Source organism: Bactrocera dorsalis, chromosome 5 (genome assembly GCF_023373825.1).
Source record: "Bactrocera dorsalis isolate Fly_Bdor chromosome 5, ASM2337382v1, whole genome shotgun sequence".
In the NCBI taxonomy this organism is placed as follows: Eukaryota; Metazoa; Arthropoda; class Insecta; order Diptera; family Tephritidae; genus Bactrocera; species Bactrocera dorsalis.
In genome coordinates this window covers 6,205,219-6,222,995 of record NC_064307.1, presented here as the reverse complement: position 1 = coordinate 6,222,995, position 17,777 = coordinate 6,205,219, and the positions used below count along the sequence as shown (strand labels likewise).

Genomic DNA, 17,777 nt, shown 5'->3' with positions numbered 1-17,777 from the left:
TCTTGGCCTACATCCTTACGAGATCAAATTGACGTAAGAACTGAAGCCGCTTGACCACCAGAATCGTGGTATGTTCGTGAATTGGGCTGAGGACAATTTGAAAATGATCCGAATTTCCATCGAAAAATCATCTTCAGCGGTGAGGCTTATTTCTGGCTGAATGGCTTCGTCAATAAGCAAAATATGTATGTGTTATTGGTCAAGCAGCGTTCTCAATGGGTCACCATTGTGTCCCGTAGTGTCGAGAATATTGTTGCCGCTAGCGCATCAGTTGAGGAAGACCCAAATAACTGGGTAGATCATGTCGTCCGAATGGATGAGTCCAGCTCTGAGAGTGAAAAGTTCTTTTTATGGCTATACTATGTACTATATTGTAAACTGCAAATTTCCTCACCATAAGTAAAGATAATCGGTGGACATTTGTCAATCGATGGGAGCTTTAAGTATTGTGTGAAAAACTTACACGCTCACACATTAAGTTCGAGTATGTCAATGAATATGCCATAAAAGCACACACAAACACACATGTACAAATACGATGAATGCGGCATGCAACAGAATTTATTACTTTGACAAAATACGAAGAATCACCAGCAAGATACACAAATAACTACCGACTGTTCTGCAATTGTGTCACGCATGTGTACATCCTCGAATGCAAGTGTGCAGATATATGTATTTGTATAAACGCATTAAAATATTATCATTTTCATATATTGCGCATCCCTTTTTCCATGTGGCATTTCATAATTTGGTATGCAGAGAGTTGTGCAACTATTTTGCTTGCGTTCCGATAAAAAACGACCACAATAAATTTGTACAGTGTGGAATAAAAATATTCCAACATGCGATTTCGATATTTTAGTACCTAAATTTAAAGGCTTTTAGTAGGAATAAGTGATGAAGAGATAAGTTCGGGTATAAACGAACATTTTATACTCTTGCAACTTGCAAGGATTAAAGCCAGCGAAGTACCATCAGGTACCTAAGGGGTCTCGGGCGAGCTTTCACTACATTTTATTCATTCTAACCACAAGAATGCATTGTTATGAGGAAAACACGCTCTTAATAAAAATTATTAAAAAAAAAACACACATTTTAGGTATATGGGAGCTTGGGGAAGTATTGACCCCATTTTTGACACGCAGACATACCATTGTCAGCAAAGGATTATCCCTGAATTTCAATAATAAAGGGTGATTTTTTAAGAGCTTGATAACTTTTTAAAAAAAAAAACGCATAAAATTTGCAAAATCTCATCGGTTCTTTATTTGAAACGTTAGATTGGTTCATGACATTTACTTTTTGAAGATAATTTCATTTAAATGTTGACCGCGGCTGCGTCTTAGGTGGTCCATTCGGAAAGTCCAATTTTGGGCAACTTTTTCGAGCATTTCGGCCGGAATAGCCCGAATTTCTTCGGAAATGTTGTCTTCCAAAGCTGGAATAGTTGCTGGCTTATTTCTGTAGACTTTAGACTTGACGTAGCCCCACAAAAAATAGTCTAAAGGCGTTAAATCGCATGATCTTGGTGGCCAACTTACGGGTCCATTTCTTGAGATGAATTGTTGTCCGAAGTTTTCCCTCAAAATGGCCATAGAATCGCGAGCTGTGTGGCATGTAGCGCCATCTTGTTGAAACCACATGTCAACCAAGTTCAGTTCTTCCATTTTTGGCAACAAAAAGTTTGTTAGCATCGAACGATAGCGATCGCCATTCACCGTAACGTTGCGTCCAACAGCATCTTTGAAAAAATACGGTCCAATGATTCCACCAGCGTACAAACCACACCAAACAGTGCATTTTTCGGGATGCATGGGCAGTTCTTGAACGGCTTCTGGTTGCTCTTCACCCCAAATGCGGCAATTTTGCTTATTTACGTAGCCATTCAACCAGAAATGAGCCTCATCGCTGAACAAAACACGCGCGCGAAACACATTTCGAACCGAACACTGATTTTGGTAATAAAATTCAATGATTTGCAAGCGTTGCTCGTTAGTAAGTCTATTCATGATGAAATGTCAAAGCATACTGAGCATCTTTCTCTTTGACACCATGTCTGAAATCCCACGTGATCTGTCAAATACTAATGCATGAAAATCCTAACCTCAAAAAAATCACCCGTTATATCTCACACATTGACCAATATTTGTCATAAAAAGTCAACTGTAAGTACAGGAGTCCACTTATTTGGTATCTCAGAGCTTGAACAGATTTGGTTCAATTTGAACAGATATGGTCCGATTTCGCCCATTTTCACATTGTAATATAAAAGTGTCGGAGGAATGCCACATACAAAATTTGGTCGTAATCGGTCGGACGGATCCCGAGATACATATATGATTTCACCTAAAAGTGGGCGGTGCCACGCCCATTGTCCAATTCTCGCCCGGCTCCCCTCACTCAGAGAAATTGTGATGGACCGTTAGACTTTAAACTGATTTTTTGGAGATTTGATCGAATCATACTTTTTTGTGGCACTATATGTGATATTTTTTGTGACACTGTATGTGATCTATAGAGATATGCCGTCAATATACACGTAAATACAGGACCAAATGCTTATGAATTCGCAACAGGGACGTCATTTTGTGCACTAACAGTATTATTACATAAAATGCTTTTAAATATATACATATTATAGACACATACACACATACATAAACATATTTGTTCACTCAGCATGACTTTGGTGTTACAAGCGCTCATACACCCTGTATATGGAAGAGAGTGCAAATGTGCTTATATTTATATTTGCATATTTTGATAGTGGCGGGACGATATGCCCACACAGAGTGCTACATGGAAGCTTGCCTCAAGGACTGAAGGCGAAGGTGTGCAGGCAGACAAACAGACCGACCGACGAGAGACTGGCAAATAAATATAAAAATAAAATAAATTAAATTGATGTACAATCTTTGTGTATGTATGTGTGTGTTGTGTGCAAGTGTGTGTGTATATGTGCAGGAGCGTCTGCAACGTCAAATATTTGTTGATGCACTCACGTCCTGTCATCTTGGCTTTACATGAACTAAATACTTCGAACGCGTCATCAATCTCATAAACAATTTGTGAACTTTGATTTGCACTATTCGTGAGAAAGCACGTTCGTGTTGATTCCATGGCATTTTCTTCGCAATTTGATGATTGTTATGCTAGGAATTTGTGCGCTTATTTTTTGGAAGGCTTGCTTACTACTTTAGCACCTGTCTTTATCTTGTAATTCTTGAAAGTTTTATCCCAAAATAAAAAGTTCTGGGAATGTTGTTGTTGTTGCATTCTGAATGTTTTCTCTGTAGTAATTACTTCGTAGACAGACTAAATCTTACTATCACACCTATTGGTCAGACCATCTTTATATATTATAATTAATTGTTAGTTGGATCAAAATAAATGCTGAAAAAAGTCTTTTTATCAAGCTTTAAGGTTAAATTAAGTAATTGGTGCGATGAAAGTTGATTGCAGCACTTGTAGTTAAGGTTCCATAAAACTAAAAATGTAAGTTTTGAAGAATTTATATCCCCCTACGACTTAAACTAAGACTTACCAATGTAAACGGTTAGATCTCCGAAGTAACAGCCTTTTACCGGATAAAATTCAGGTCAATTCCGGTGCGTAGAACGGGCTGTTGTGGGAATTGCTCTGTTCCCCTTGTGTAGTGCTGTTGTAACTGTTCAAATGCAAATAACGTCGCAGAAAGTGAAAGTGGAATATAAGTGTTTGAGTCATAAAAACGTTTATTATACAGATCAGTAAGTTTTTATTGGTTCTAAGCGGACCTCTCGATATGTGGACCACCCATCAAACTGCAGGTGATCACCATGCCTTCATTTTCCTGATCAAAAATCAAAATCAAAAATCAATAGGTTGAAATGAAGTCTCCTAAACGTAGGCAAAAATCAATTAATTGATATAAAGTATCCTCCTAAATGTAGGCAACGTTTCTCGACATTTTGAAATTACAGTTTTCTACATAAAACAAATAACTGTTATTTCAAGCATTTAAGCAGGTTAAAGTTGTAAATATAAATAATAAATATTTAACGTCGAAGTATGTTAGTTTTATTAACGAAAAGTTATACACGTCAAATCATTAAAAACTTTTACTGACATTGTTCCAGCACTCGCAGCAATCCACTGCTTCTATATGAAAATAAATATATATTATACTCGTATGTGTGTGATTTAAAACAAAACCTTCTTTATTAGCTGCCCTCAACTCATTCAGCGGACATTGAGGTGGTGGTGGCCACAATATAAGCCGATAATTCAGTGACAAACCGCTTAACCTTCTCCATTTACAAGCAAGCTTCGATAGGCAGCGGCGACGACGAGCTCAATGTAAATATTTTATATGACGCACAAGAAAATGCCTGAAAACATAAACAGTAAGTCCGATAATGGACATTGGTAATTTGACATGCTTCTCTGTCCTTCTCAGTATAGGTATGGAAGGGTGGGGTTTCGTGGCTTGAAATTTTATATTTATGAAGTTATTCTTGTTTAGAGGTAATATGCCAGTCGCTGCATACTTTTTCAAAGCAATATTTTATCATTACAAATATTCACCAGAGCTCGCGCTTCGCTCTCGAGGTGTCTCTATTTGTAGTAGAAACGTATGAGCAAAGCAAAGTTCATGGCGGCATAAGCATATGTGCATTTGTGAGCTCTATCCATTTAAATTGAACCTTTCGCTCAGCTTTCCTTGAATACGCATTTAACTAAAAACATGTGTGTGTGTGTAGTGCAAGCCGCTTTCCCCAAGGTGCAACATGTTAAATCGCCACTGTTGCATATGCTTGCATATTTATGACTTTAAAAAGGTCTATTCGCTATCGTCTTTGGGAAAAGTTTGTTGCTCTTGTTCGAACTTGTTTATATTATTAGAATATGTGTTCCACATGCTCAATACCAGTATGTATTGTTTTTTGAGTATGAGACATCTGAGTGACAGTGAGAGGCCTCTGCTTGTTAGCTAAGCAACAACAATATAATAAACAATTCTTACATGCGTTGAATGAGGCAGTGAGCTTCTTTGTAGATTGGCCAAAGCTTGGGCTTGGTGGAGGGGTTTACAGTCAAGAACTCTCTATCAACTCCAGTTTCTGACTTCCTGACTATTGCAGTGTCCTCCAAACCGGGGTTGCACTCGTTAAGGTAGTAGTAGATGTGCTGCTCCGGAGTGCAACTTCCTTCAGAGAAGTGACCATTCACTCATATAGCAGAGCAGCGGTACTAACCTTGAACTCATTTACAGTGCGTTCGGGGTTGGGCGAGGAGTGCCTAATCTCGCCATCAATAACTTCCAGTGGCTTTGTCATAAGACTGGTATGGGTGCCGAGCCATAGCGGAATCGCAGGAAATTGTAAAGCTGATGAGCTAGCAAGCAAAGGCACTCTAGAACCGCTATCGGTAGAATGGGAGCTGGTCGGTGCCCCCGTATCCTCTTGTGTTCTACCACCATCGGTACTTGTGCTGTCGCAAAAGCCTTTTAGCCCAAGATCGATCGCAGGAGATCTAGTGATAGCTTTGCCCTCAGAAAGGCTATACCTCTCCCTACTTCTGCGGGTTTTAAGAGGCCATTGCCCTAATGGCGTCCATGCTGCAGCTGAATGGAAGAAGATGAGATGGAAACAAGTCAATACTTCCTTCTTAACTGTCCCGCGTTTGGGAGGTCAAGACTTAAACAGTTGGGAGCGCATACCTTCAGACATCCCACAGAACTGGTGGGAGAACTAAACGCCTGTGCAAATTTGTATTGGCTACTAAGCGTTTTGCTAATCTATAAGTCCGAACACGGGAGTTCTTCTTTTCCATGGCTTCACAAAGGACTACAGATACCAGGTCATGTACGATCTCCCTACATCAGCCATCTAACCTAAATATGTGTCCTTAAACTTAACTATTGAATATCAAAGATCTAGAACGAAGCAGATCGTTTATGGAACTAATGTTAGAAGACCTTGATGAAAATCTTTATGACCGTCGAATATTTAAATCATGTTCCCAAGTCATAACTTTACGGTACCGGAATGTTTATAGACTTCAGCTACCTTGCCTGTACCGTATTCAGACCGAAGAACTTCCACCGAATTCGTACTCCGCTGAAATTCAGCTCGACAAGCTATTATTTAACTTATTAACCAAAATCCTATTCAACTAAGCCTACTACACAGCTTATCCGGGCAGACTTTATTTATTAACCGTTTAGGGAAATGAATATTAATGCAATGGCCTCCGCGCCCACGTGTGTGTCTATGTCCTTGGCGGAAATTTAAACCACAATGCGGCCGCATTAACAAACATTGTCATTGTCAGTGGAAAGTGTTCGGGGCTACACAAAATGGTGGGTGAATACAGCCTGGAGCAAATTTCAACACATACATACCGACACCCCTCCTACACGCTGCTCTTAAGTACGGCATAGTGCATTCAGAAATGCCGCCCTACTGGAGATCCATTTTCAGACTTACCGCACACACATATACATGCACGTGTGTGTGTGTGTGTGTACTGCAACCTCAGCTCCGCGTCATGGCAGGAGTGCAAATTTCTCGTTCATTCATTCATAATTTCCGACACTTGAAGGTGTTTCGTGTCTGCGACAGCGTACAAGACGGGCGCCACAGACGCAAGGAGGAAACGCTTTTTAAAACGAAGTTGCAGGTGGCGATGTTGCACATACCCGACCGCACACATTCCTACTTGCATTGAATGCCTGTATGTGTTGGAGCTTATGGTTTTTGTGTTGTAATTTATTTTTTGTGTACATCTTGATAAGACGATGTTTCGTGTTGGGACCAACATGCTACCCCGCAGGGAAATCCATTAGTTTCGAATTGTACACTACATCTTTGTGAAGGCAATGACAGGGAAGGGGTTATTTTATATAGATTTTTAATGTTAAATTTTGTGCTCGTATTGGTTAGCAAGCTTATTTGGCGGCGCGCCGAAATGTAGGCAAATGGTTTATTATGTATATTTGTATATTAAGTGATTACATGGGTTTCCTCGAGTAAAAAACAGCATTTTTTTCAACAATTTTTTTCTCATTTTTCTCATATAAAAAATAAAATATTTTATTAGAATTTTTTATTGTTATAAACATACGATATCAAAAAAGAAATTCTAAAATTTTTGAAAAAAAAAAATTTAAACTCGACCTTTGCGACGCTATTTCCGGTGACCTCTCAGAAAAAAGATGCGCTCGCTCCTTAAAGGATTATATAAAGTGAAAAAATACGTGTTTTAGTTAAAACCTTAACTTAGAACTTGGACTAAGGAAAAAAGCTGAAAATTGTATTTTTGGCAGATATTTTTACAAAAAATAAATTTTTATTTCATTTCATTTTCACATCCTTCGTCCAAGTTTTTAAGAATTGTACCTCAAAAATCTGTGTAAAATTTCATGAAGAACGGCTGAGTAGTTCTCGAGAAATTTTGCCAATCGATCTCAAAAGTTCACAGTTTCCAAAAAAGACGCGTTTAAAGATGGCAGACTTAGCCTAGCTAGCATCGAGCTAGGCTGTATCTCCGAAACTGTTACTCGGATCAACTTTAAAATTTAGAACAATATTCTAGAGATGTTGTATGATTAAATAAGACAAAAAAATCAACTTTTTGAAACCCGTAAACCCATGTAACCCCTTAAGAAACAGTTTTTTATGAAACAACCAATTTTTCTGAGCCCAAACTTTATTGGATAATATAAAAAACTCGCCCTAAAAAATAGTAAAAGTATTTACTAGATGCGGGAGCGTCAATTAAGTTTTATTTATCAAAAAAGCATAACTTCAAATTTAACTTTTTAATGAAATTTTTGAGAAAATGTGAATTTGAACTTATGCACTTTTAACTGTTAGTTATTATAAAATCAGTCTTCTGATGCCGTTAAACTCGCTGAAAGGCTTCTTTAAAGAGACATCACGCGATAATCTCCGCTCTGATCAGCTGTTTCCTACAGGGCGCCCACGGCGTCTATTTACAAATCTCTCGCCGTGCAACACTTATGCTAACTGTAAAACAAAAATTGCAAATGTGCGGAAATTTTTGCCATCGCCTGCAGGTGTGCGCCATATGCAACCGAAAGTGCGGTAAGCGCAGTACGCTTGTGTGTGTGTGTGTGTGTGAAAACAATTTAAATACGAAATACGGAAATCCAATCTGCAGTCTACACAACGTATTTCTATGCACGCTTCTACTTCAATTCTAAAATGGGATTTCCATTGCAGAATTTCATTCATTATGATCATGCAAATTTGTATGCAAAGTGACACTTATGAAACTCAAAAAGTGTTTTAATGTTCGTGATTATTTTTCAAAGCACGCTTTTGGGCGCAAAACCAATGCAAAAGTGTGCCCAGCTCGAGCGCTCACCAAAACGTTGACTAGTTGCCATGGACGAGTGCGATAAGCGCGGCACTCAACACAATTCACCTGCGAGACGACCTGCCTTCGTCTTGCGCCTTCGGGTAATTTTCATTTTTCGTTTGCCGAAAATGCATCTGTGCCAACAGCAAACTACAAATGCGGAGTGCAAAAGTGAAAAATTTGTCTGTGTTTGTGTGTTTGTGTTGCAGCTTAAGAAAGTGGACTAGAGCGCCTGAGTGCTTGCCGCTGTCGTCCAGTAGTTGCTCCTCCTTCACATTCAACTACTTTCGAGAATGCCTGCATAACTGCGCATGTATATGTGTGTTAATGTATGCCGGTCGGTTTTTTTCGTGAAGTACATAAAATGTCAGCAAATGTGGAGCATGTCATGTTTATGAAGCGGCAACAACAGCAACAGCAATCACCCCGCACCCAACGCTTTCGCCGTGCTTGCTGTCGGGATAATCATGACATGGTGCATTCGCACAGCCCACACACACTCATACAAACATGCCCATATGCATGTATGTGTGGCAATAAATCGCCTTTACATAAATACCGGCCACATGCAACGCTTGTCCCCCCTTTAGCGCCCGCCGTGACACCTCGTTCCATCGCATATATGCATGTGCAGCACAGTAGTGCCACTGCCACAGCCTGACATAATGGCGGCCTGCATGCCGATGAGTATTAATAGCGAAACAGTATCGCTTTGAGTGTGGGCACTTTTGTTCCTTTAGTTCTGACTTCGCTATTTCTGTTTCATTGCAGTTGATTTATTGCTTGTTTAGCGGCAATGATGTGGCATATTGCTGCTATTGAAGTGTCTATTTGGGACGTGTGTATGTCATTTGATGCGATGTTTTTTTCTGTAAGCGCGAACAAGTACAAATTGGTGCTAATCCATTAAAATTTATTTTTTCGGCTGTTGCACTATTTTAGTTTTCCCATCCGCGATGAAAACACACTGCAAAGTTTAGATGACTCTGTTCATACTAAGAGCCCGATCTTGTTTTCTTTATAACAGTGATTATGTCTGGGTTTCTGTATACTTCTGCTGTATACTTTTTTCTTCGGTCTATTTTTTTCTACATTAAGAAAAATTCTCCTCCGGCACTGTTCGACAGAGCCTTTGAGATTTGCCTGGATATTATGAAGATATTCGGTTCGCTTTCAACATGTCCCTTTGTGCCTACAGCAGCTCATTTTAAGCTCGACAAGTGATGTCTTCCTTGAAAACTCCATCTAGCCCTTTAAAAACAACTCAGTTCATCAGGGAACAGAGTATACTACAAAGGTACTTTGGGGTAGTGTTGATGATTAACAGATCAAGTTTCTACTTGCAGACAAGAGATAACTTAGTAATATTGCAAGGCTTACAACAAGATACCTATACTTAAGATCCCACCTTCAGTAAATTGAACCGAATCCATTTTCGGCGGAATGCAGAGCATGCACGGAGGATGATGTGTTGATGGAACCTAGTTCTTCTTTTCTGACGTAGACACCGTTTACGGGGTTATAGCCGAGTTATAGCCGCTGTCTTTTAATTCACTGAACAATGTCAATGTCGTCGTATAACTCGTTCCATCGAATGCGATATTCGGCGTTGTCAATGTTAAAAGGACAAAAAATTTTCCGCAGAACCTTTTCTCGAAAACACCTAACGTCCACTCATCAGATGTTGTCATCGTCCACACCTCTGCCACCATATAGCAGACTGCGAATAATGGGTGACTTTTAGAGTTTGGTTTTTGTTCGTCGAGAGAGAACTTTACTTCTCAATTGCCGACTCAATCTGAAGTAGCACCTCTTGGCAAGTGCTATTCTTCGCTGACATTGTTGTTGGTCTTAATACTGGTTTTTGGTCTTGATCTCGTTCTCTATCAACCCATTTGCTCCGATTCCTTATTCATTCTGGAGAAAGCAGAACTAACGGCGCTGTTGTTGAGGCCTATGATATCAATATCATCAGTGTACGAAGATGGTATTTAGTTCTGCAGCCTGAATTAATTTCTCCAGCAGTAGATTGAAGAAGTCGTACGAAAGGGAGTTGCCTTTTCTGAAACCTTGTTTGGTATCGAACGGCTCGGAGAGGTCCTTCCCGATCCGAACGGAGCTTTTGTTATTGCTTAACGTCTGTTTACGCAGCTGCATTAGTTCAGCCGTATTACGTCTGCGAACGTCCACCCTTCAGCCGGATGAGACGGATTATATTCCAGGGCTTCTTAAGAGACATTACGCAGCTGGGGAGGAAAATAAGGCACTATGTTGCGAAATAGAACTTTACCACTCGGAAACACCATGGGTATGAGTGCTGCGACTCTCTTCACTGCCATTAGAATGCCTATTCAACGGGTTGATTGTATCCAAGGCAGTAACCATTAATTGAATTCTAGTTCTTAGGTTTGTGAATTTCAAACATTCTTTAAGCGTAAAAATAATTACCCAATAATGGGTTCCTCTAATTTGGGGAAAAACTTTGAAATGGCCAAATTAAATGTGCACTTGACAGACATAACGGAAAAAGTTAACATTCTTCGCATACACACAAAAAAAAAACATTCGTTGCTTACAAATGAACAATCAAAACGTATAACAACTACAACTAGTAAACATAACGGAGTCCATACATATCCGTAATTGCATAGGAAATGAAGTAATTTATTTATACGCTGTTATTCAAATTACAAGTCGGATACCCCGCTGTAATACAAAAACAAATTGCTTTTCGAGCATATGACAGCTGCACGTTGGAAAAGAAACGAATTTGATATAAATCAAAACATGCAAGGCTACCCGAAACCTCAAGTGCATTTTAAACTTTCACGTGGCACACATACGCGTGTATGCATGTGTGTGTGTGTGTAAGAGTGTTGGTGGGTCTGCGTATCACCCACCGGGTAGTGACTTAAAATAAACCGCAGGCCTGGCTACGTCCGTTTCGGGGGGGGGTGTGTGTGTGTGTTACTCAACCAATTTGCTGCAATCCATGGAACAAGTGCCAAGCGGTCGATGCCCCGTTTTTCTGTTTTTGACCACTACTTGCTTGAGTGCCGAGCGCTGTAGGCGAACCCATGGGCAATTTTACGCTTTGCTTGTGTGTCTAAGCACTTAGTGCTGAATTTTTAACGTTGTGCCCCGTTCGATTTCCGCTCTCACCGATTATTATACTTAAAGTTGCGTTATGGAACTTTGTGTCACCGGTTTCTTTGTGTAGCATTGTGATAAGCGTTCTAAGAATATTTTGGTCACAACAATTATGCTTGTTGGTCATATGTATTTCAAATGAATTTTTTAGTTTTGCTGTGATTCAATGAACTACTGAAGGCTTAGCATATTTATTCTTGGAAAACTTCTTTATATTTTTGAAATGTATCATTTAGAAATACAAACGAATCTCGTAATGAGCAGATTTATTTGTAACCTCTCGCTATCATTGAAAATTAGTATCGTTCCATCGATTGAGATGCAAGAATGTATCTTCTTTACAAGAACTTTAGGCTTGAAGCTGCAAGACATTAAATCTACTATTGTAATCAAACCCCACGTTGAGCTTCAGACAGTCCCGATGTAGTTTTAAATGTTATATGATTACATATATTACATCGATTCATAATCTTAGGTCATTCTAAAACACAGAAAATTGAAGAACATTCTTTGGCATTTATTTTTCGAACATTATCTGTTTCAAATGTTAGCCTCAGCTATATCTCAGAAAGTGCATCCGTTGAGCCCAATTTTCGATGACTCGTTCGAACATTTTGACCGGTAGTGGTATTTGGCGAATGACACTCGTGATGTTTTGCTTCAAGCTCTGAATAGAAGCGGGTTTGTCCGCATAGACTTTAGACTTCACATATCCCCACAATAAAAAGTCTATCAGTATGATTTCACCGATATCTTGGAAGTCAATTGACCGGTGGTGGTACAAAACGTGAAATTATCTGCTTCCCGAAGTGCTCTCTGAATAAATCCATTGATTGATTCGATGTATGGGAAGTTGCGCCGTCTTGTTGAAACCAAAAGTTGGCGTGATCACTAGCTTTAATTTCATGCATCGAATAGTCGGTTGTCGGTCATGACGAATAAATGGTCGCCATTGACGGTTACGCTCTGACTGCCATCATTTTTGAAGAAATATGGACCGATGATTCCGCCGGCTCCAAACCATTCCAAACCATGGTTTTTTCGGAATAAAATGGGATCTCTTGAATCTCTTCAGGTTGCTCTTCGTCCTAAATGCGGGAGTTTTGCTTGTTTACAAACTCATTGAGCCAGAAAAAGGCCTCACCCCTGAACAAAATTTGACTCGAAAACGTCGGTTTCTTCTTGGAACTTTTCAAGAGCCCATAGAGCGAAGTGATGACACTTCGGGAGTCAAGCGGCTTCAACTCTTGCACAAGCTGTATTTTGAGCGTTTTCAATTAAGATCTGGACGTAAAATGCACCAAGTCGTTCCATATGTCAATCGGAGTTGCTGCGAACGACGCCGAATCGACTTTCCACGGACTTCTTCTACTTATCTCTACTTTGATCAGCTGTGATAACTTATAAAATAAGTTATGGGGGGAATTTTCTTTCATCATAGTAGGACACTGTTCGACAAAACCTATATTTAAGTTTTATTGACATTTTTCAAGCATTTTTTATACATATATACATTTTTATATTATCAAAAAGTCGGACATTTCCGAATTTTTCTTGCTTATGCAATGCTCAGTTAAGCCCGATTCCTTGCTTTCTTGCTTGCCCCATGCATCATAGGTTTTATGTAATTTTTAATAGATATAATTTATAATAAATTTTTTCAACTAACTTTTCTCTATTTTTCCAGGTGAGACCGGCTCTTCGATGTATTAAAATCTTAACAAATGAAATGTGAGTGCGCTTATGAAATTTAAGCTTGTATCCTTTGTTGTTATCACAGCGCTTATTTTGTTTTCTATTTCATTTTACTGTACTTGTCATATGTCTAACATATTTACATATACATACATACATACATATATTTGATCATTCCATTCATATGTGTGATACATATTTTTTCCGTTCTTGTTTACTTTCATACGCAATATTCCCTTTGTTCATTACTTTTTTATTTGCATTTCACTTTCTACTTTTTATGCGGCGATATTTTATCAAATGGCAGAATGTGATTGTTCTTTTATTTACTTTGCTACCTGATGGCGGCTATTGGCTTTTCCAATTCAATGCTCGCATTTCTCTACATTTCCTCTTTCATTGTCCCTCTCTCTCTCTCTAACCTTTCGCAACAAATATGAAGCAGCGTCAATATTGCCAATCAATCGAGTTAAAAAGTTGCCAAGTTGTTTTTATGAAATGGATAATATTTTTGTTGTGCGCATATAATACACACTTATGAATATATTTACGCACTTCGACCAGTAAACTAATACATAAATTAGTTAATGTGGACATATACCATACACACACATACGCGCATGTATGCAAATATTCATGAATTCCATTTATAAATGTTTGTCTTCGCCCATTAGCCATTTTATATTTACCATTTATATATATAAATGTACTGTGGTGAATATATATGTTTGTGTGTGTGTGTAGCAGTCTCATTGTCAATTCCAGTCACACGCAGTGCTCCCCAATTGGCACTCACTCTTTTCCGGACATGTTGGCGCCCGTTGGTATTTGTCGGTTAGGATTAAGCTTCGGCATTTTAGCCATATGTTTTATCCTGACAGCGACATCCACTCGTATTTCTAGCTTCAGCAGCTTTCGATTTGCACATTGGCTGTCTGAAAGCCCACATTTCTTTCGTATGTGACATTTGTAGCCGAAATATATATTTTTTGTAGAATTCTTTGTATTGTGAAGGTTTTTACTTCAACCTACTTTCGGAGATATAAAGCCAAATAAAGAGATTTATAGCGAAATTGACCTTCAGTTAGTTGAAAAGTGTTGGTTGAACGTATTTTGAAATATTTGACATCTATCCTAAAATTCACTAGTTAACCATAGTCCTCATTCTTGTACCTTATCTTCCTTACTGACGTAGACACTGCTTCCATGGTTAAAGCCGATTAACAACAGCGCGACAGTCGTTTCTTCATTTCGTAATTTGGCGCCAATTCGAGTTACAAAGTGCAGCCAGGTCCTTCTCCACCTGATCTCTCCATCAGAGTGGAGATTTTCCTCTTCTTCTGTTTCCCTCGGCGGATACTGCATCGAATAATCTCGGGGCTGGAGTGTTTCCCTCCATTCGGGCGACATGAGCTATCCAGCGTAGTCGCTGTCTTTTAATTCGCTGATCTATGTCAATGACGTCGTATATTTCGTACGACTTATATACTTGACTGCGGTATTCGCCGTTGCCAATGCACAACGGACCCTAAATCCTCCGCAGAACCTTTCTCTCGAAAACTCGTAACGTCGACTCATCAGATGTTGTCATCGTCCATGCTCCTGCACTATGTAGCAGGACGGAATAAGAAGTGACTTTAAAGAGCTTGGTCTTTGTTCGTCGACTTTACTTCTCGATTGCCTGTTCAGTCCCTCAGTAGCACCTGTTGGCAAGAGTTACTCTGCGTTGGATTTCGAGTCTGACGTTGTTGTTAGTGTTAACGCTGGTTCCAAGATGGACGAAATTATCTACAACTTCATAGTAATAACTGTCAACAGTAACGTAAGAGCCAAGTCGCGAGTGCGATGACTGTTTGTTTGATGACAGGAGATACGAGATCGTATTTCGTCTTGCTCTCGTTCACTACCAGACCCATCTGTTTCGCTTCCTTATTCAGTCTGGAGAAAGCAGAACAAATGGCGCGGTTTTTGTGGATTGGGCAGACCACACTTAAATTTCAATCGTTGGGCATGCTTTCGTTCGCCCATATTCTACAAAGAAGTTGATGCATGGGTCTTATCAGTTCTTCTCCGCCGTATTTGAATAGCTCGGTCGGTAATCCATCGGCCTCCGCCGCTTTGTTCTTCAGACGGGTAATTGCTACTCGAATTTCTTCATGGGCGGGCAGTAGAACGTCTGCTCCATCGTCACCGCCTTCTCTTGGCTTTATGCTTTCATTGCCCATTGTTCCCTCCATAATTTCAGCATGCTCTGGACATCAGTCACTAGATCATTTTTGGGAGTTCTACAATAGTATGTTTCGGTCTAATGTTAGTCGTAGAATTTTCGAGCATTTCCTCTGTCGGCCAGCGTGTCAAGTTCTTCGTACTCACTCATTTCGGTCTCTCGCTTTGTTTGTCTGCAAATATAAGGCAAAAGCCGAATCGATTATACTAATTATAACTAAAGCAGTTAGAATAATAAGCAATTATGCCACTTTAATGAGGTACACACTATGCAGTTCAACTAGGATAACTTAGTTGGTGCTTTCACGTATAAAATACTCAACATACCAAGCATAGTACTGGTGAATCGAAGACGTGGCAAGTGATCGACGCTCAGTAAAAAAATATTATTTTTACCAACTAAATGTTAATAATTTTAAGATCAACATGGTTTCACATGAACCAATTACTTTATTTGCTGTGTGTCACGCAAGCGCTCATTTTGCAGTTTACATCATATTTATTGACTTTGGCAGCATGTTCTCCCTGCGCTTGTCTCAACATACTTCTTGGCATGCGAGTCATTTGCCATTCACCCTTCTCCTTTGCAGCTCCTTTGGCATAGATTTGTGGACACATACATACACACAGCCATATACACGCGCCGCACACACGTCCGCCATTTCGTACTTTATTACTTTTTCCTAGTCTCGCACTTCGGTTTCTTTTTTCACGCTGCATTGCGAATGCACCTACCAACTGGCTGCCACATATCCACATACATACATACATATATATGACTGGTTATTAAGGACAGCTGCCGGCCAACAACAATTGAGTTTGTACATACAGCAATATTGTTTTTATGTTCACACACTCACACTTTCGCACTGGCACACACACACGCACGAACACTAACTGCCCACACACATACATAGAGATGGAAATATGTGCGGCACGGACGCCACACTTGGCAACAAAATGATGGTTATAATGTCCTCTGGGTGCTTTCCAAATGTCTCAACGTGCCCCAGAAGCGGCCGCTACTTTGTATGTTATTCACGACCCGCATTGCCCAGCCATGACTCTCGGTGCAGCGCAGCATGGTAAGATGACTACGTGGGGCGTCCAATAGTTGCTTGACTGTTGGCTGGTGGCTGCGGAGGCACGCATATGCATGCGCACGTTCGGCACGCAATGCCACTAACAGTAAAGACTCACATTTGCTTAAACGCTCCAGCAAGCAAGGAGACGCGTTGTAGTTGGTGATTTCATCAAGCTCCGCGTTGTCGTCAGCATACTCCGTCCAGCGTCATATTTGCCGCCACCATTAGACTCTATTTTACTGCATTCTTGGGACGCCATGAAAGCACTTGCTGCAGGCGCTATTAGTTGCTGTGGTTGTTGCAGTTGTTGTAGTTGATATACATTTGCATTCTTGTGCCCTATTTACTATTTGCTCGAGGTCAGCATATTGTGTATCACCGTGAATGTCAATACACTTGACTTGTACAACAAATACTCCAAAGCTACGACTACAAATATTTGTTGTTATCGTCTCTGGCTCCTTCTAAAACGTATATCTCACTTGGTTAATGGAAGCTGAGTCGACGTTTTATTGAATCTTGTGTTGTACTTGGCTGTTGGTGCAAAATTAACTAAGCTTCGAAAAAGTATGAAAAAATTTTGCAGTCCACTTCTAATACAATTCCGGAGTTGATGAAACAGTTCTGGCATTCTGAACTGATGATGATCAGTAATCACGGAGCTCTATGGAGCGTATTGTGTGAAAAATTAAAGCCAACCGTCAACCAACTGACTGGACCTTATCAGTGTGGTGTTAAGCCTCAAAAATAAATATCAGGCCAGATATTCACCTTGCGCCAAATCTTGGTAAAGACCCGTGAAACAGGACCGACAGAAACCACCTCTTTTTCGATTTCAAAGCTACTTTAGGCTTTATGCCGCGATGTCTGAATTTGGAATCCCCGCAAAACTAATTCGGCAGTGTAAACTGACGATGAGCAATACCAAAAGCTCCGCCAGGATCATCAGGAAGAACCTCTCCGAACCGTTCGATACCGAACGAGGTTTCAGACAAGGCGACTCCCTATCGCGCGAATTCTTTAATTTGCTGCTGGAGAGAATAACATTTTCCTCAACAACCGCGCCGTTAATTCTACTTTCTTTCGATTGAATAAGGAAGCGAAGCAAAAGGGTCTGGTAGTGAACGAAGACAAGACGAAATAGTTTCTGTCATTAAACAAACAGTCGTCGCACTCGCGACATGGTTTCCACCACACAGTTCCACAGTTGACTGCTATAATTTTGAAGACGTAGATAATTTCGTCTATTTT

General features: G+C 39.9%; 1 protein-coding gene across 16 annotated transcripts in view; it reads left to right on the top strand.

The window, feature by feature from the left end:
* LOC105233513 (tyrosine-protein kinase Src64B) overlaps positions 1–17,777 on the top strand; it is a 76,004-nt gene that overhangs the window by 26,094 nt on the left and 32,133 nt on the right. For 6 of the 16 annotated variants that reach the window (XM_029553499.2, XM_029553496.2, XM_049456914.1 and 3 more), the window contains one exon: positions 13,208–13,251. The exons of the other annotated variants lie outside the window; for them this stretch is intronic. The gene's annotated coding sequence lies outside the window, so the exon portion shown is untranslated. The remainder of the gene's footprint in view (positions 1–13,207; positions 13,252–17,777) is intronic. 16 annotated transcript variants of the gene reach the window in all.